At 43.9% G+C, this 3,174-nt stretch overlaps 1 pseudogene; it reads left to right on the top strand.

Moving 5' to 3' along the window:
* The first annotated feature begins 210 nt into the window (after nt 1-210).
* On the top strand, nt 211-1,654 carry LOC140519811 (fructose-bisphosphate aldolase A pseudogene; annotated as a pseudogene).
* Nucleotides 1,655-3,174: the final 1,520 nt, after the last annotated feature.

Genomic DNA, 3,174 nt, shown 5'->3' with positions numbered 1-3,174 from the left:
GTTTGGACACTGTTTGGCTCAGAATGAATGTAAATAGCATTTTTTTCCTGTTTTGGTCAGAAACCCTGAGCATCTTCTCTTCCCAGACTGATGTTTTCTTTCACTGGGTAAAGAGGCCGTTCTCTGCCTCATTTCTTACTTAGCCTTAATCACTTTATAGACACTGCCTCAGACAAACTGAGACCTATTAAGAAAGATCTTAGCTTAAAAATGCCAAGGTCTCCTACTGCATCCAGCGCCATCTCCAATCACTGTGATCTGAATCTTGCCACTGGACCCAGACGGTCCAGAGGAGACAGTGAGCCTGTTGAGTTTGCACCATCCTCCCTCACTTAAATCTAATTCACTTGCATGCCATAGCATAGGTAGAAATGGGAGACAGGGAAATCACTTGACTGGAAGAGGTGAGGATGGATAAAGGAGAAATCAGAGAATTCACAACTTAATGTAGTCAGGTTAGAAATGAAGGGATGTCTGATTTGAGTTTCTTCCTTAAATGTAGCTCTTGGGGCAGAAGTTTCAGTTCTCAACTATAAGAGCTCTGCTTTCTGCCAGAAACTACCATCACAGCCAAGGAAAACAGGCCTTGCTAATACCTAGCATTGACACCTGAGCAAAAGAAAGAACCGTCTGATATAGCTCATTGAATTGTTGCTCCAGGCAAGGGAATCTTGGCAGCAGATGAGTAGCATTGGTAGCATTGCAAAGCAGCTGCAGTCCATTGGAACTGAGAACACTGAGGAAAATTGGCGCTTCTATAGGCAGTTGCTTCTGACAGCAGATGATCAAATGAACTCCTGTATTGGAGGTCTTACTCTTTTCCATGAGACACTCTACCAGAAAGCCAATGATGGTCATGCCTTCCTCAGAGTCATAAAGGATAAGAGTGGCATTGTGGGCATCAAGGTGGACAAAGGTATAGTGCCTCTGTCAGGGGCCAATGACAATACTACCACCCAAGGTCTGGATAGACTGAGTAAGCGCTGCACCCAGTATCAGAAGGATGGAGCTGACTTTGCCAAATGGCATTGTGTACTGAAGATTGGGGATAATACACCTTCCCCATTTGCCATTATGGAGAATGCCAATATGCTGGCCCAATAGGCTAGCATTTGCCGCAAAATGGCATTGTCCCCGTCATGGAGCCAGAGATCCTCCCTGATGAAGAACATGATCTGAAGTGTTGTCAGTATGTCACTGAGAACGTTCTGGCTGCTCTCTACAAAGCTCTGAGCTTCTTGCTGAAGCCTAACATGGTTACCCCTGGCCATGCCTGTACCCATAAATATTCACATGAGGAGATTGTAATGGCAACTGTAATTGCCCCTTTTGGTGGACTGTGCCACCTGTAGTCATTGGTATCATCTTCCTCCCTGGGGGTCAGAATGAAGAGGATGCCTCCATCAACCCTAATGCCCTCAATACCTGCCCTGTGTACAAGCCATGGGCCCTGACCTTCTCTTATGGCTGAGTCCTGCAGGCATCTGCCCTTAAGAGCTGGGGTGGAAAGAAGGAAAATGTCAAGGCTGCCCAAGAGGAATATATTAAGCAGGCCACAGCTAAGAACCAAGCTACTTAAGTCAAATATACTCCAAGTGGAAAGTCAAGAGGTGCAGCCTGCAAGTCTCTCTTTATCTCTAATCATATCTACTAACTTAAGTCAAGGCCTTTCACCTGGGTATGACCTAACACTTCAGGCCATCCCTCACAATCCAGAAAGAGGTTAAGATACCAGAACTTTGTGCTGACCTCTCCCATCACTCCTAATTTGTGTGGTATTGTTGCTCTCTGGTGAATCTAGTGACCCCTCCTCAGTCCACTTTTTCCAATAAACAACTATTTAACAAAAACTAAATGGAGCTTTTGGAGTTTACAGAGAGGGGTGGGATTAAATAGTATACTAAAACTAATAAATTCTTGTAGAATGAAGAAATTTTCCCAAGTGCTGCAGTGGATACAGTGATAGACTTGGAGTCCAGAAAAGTCATCTTCCTGAGTTTAAATCTGACTTCAAATGTTTACAAACTGTGTGACCCTGGGCAAGTCACTTGTTTTTTTTTTTATCTCTTAGTTTCTTCATCTGTAAAATAACCTGGAGAAGGAAATGACAAACAATTCTAGTATCTTTGTCAAGAAAATCCCAAATGAACTCACAAAGATTCAGACATGAGTGAAAAATGACTGAACAGCAAAAATGATTAATGGTTCTTCATTTCTTACCTTTCTGTCAAACCATACTCTTCCTGGACTTCTCCACCACACCCTAGAAACCTCTTCATCCTGGAAGATCCCTTTAGTCTAGTACTCACACCTCAGAAATATCCTCTGTCCCAGGAGCCCTTCCCTTTGATTGGAGAGTGGGATGGTAACACATAGTGCACATCACTTATCTTTTGATTTCCCAATTTCCCATCAGGCTGTAATTCTCTGGACTTCAAAGTCATTCCCGCACATGAAGATCCCCAGCCATCAACTTCTGTTTTATTATTTGTTGTCTTTCCTAGTATAACATAAGCTCCCCTAGGGCAGGGATTTTCTATCTTTTTGCTTGTATTTGTATTTATTTGCATTCCCAAAGATTAGTACAGCATGTAGTTGGTGTTTAATAAGTGCTTGTTGACTGACATAAACAAAATCAGTCCCCAAAGTCTCACCCTTTTTTTTGTTATTGCTTTGTATTTCTTCTGACCAGTTACAGTTATATTTGTCAAATATTTCTTGTCCTGCAACCCCTCTCCTATGCTATATAGTCCTTTTCAATTTTCATACCAATAGAGTAATTTTGTGTAATCATTTTTCTACTGATGCATTTATGTCAAGTAAAGCCATACTTAGTTGCTTAATTGTGATGCAGAGGTGACCATTAGTTAGGTTAAATCCTCACAAGAGGGGCGGAGCCAAGATGGCGGAGTAGAAAGACGCACATACACATAGCTCTGAACCCACAACCCATAGAATGGCTACAGGGAAGTAACTCACGGCAAATTCCGCACCCAGAGGCCACGGAACATTGGAGCGAGGGAGATTTCTGTTCCAGAGAGACCTGCAAACCTCTCGCCGGGGGGTCCTTCGCGCTGCGGACTGGGCGCCGGGACTGGGAGCTGAGTGCAGCCCTGCCGCGGCCGCGGCACCGAGAGGAAAAGATCCGAGCAGGCTTCACAGACAGGATCTCCA

The sequence above is a fragment of the Notamacropus eugenii genome, chromosome 1, assembly GCF_028372415.1.
Source record: "Notamacropus eugenii isolate mMacEug1 chromosome 1, mMacEug1.pri_v2, whole genome shotgun sequence".
Taxonomy (NCBI): domain Eukaryota; kingdom Metazoa; phylum Chordata; class Mammalia; order Diprotodontia; family Macropodidae; genus Notamacropus; species Notamacropus eugenii.
This window is presented reverse-complemented; position numbering and strand designations above follow the sequence as displayed.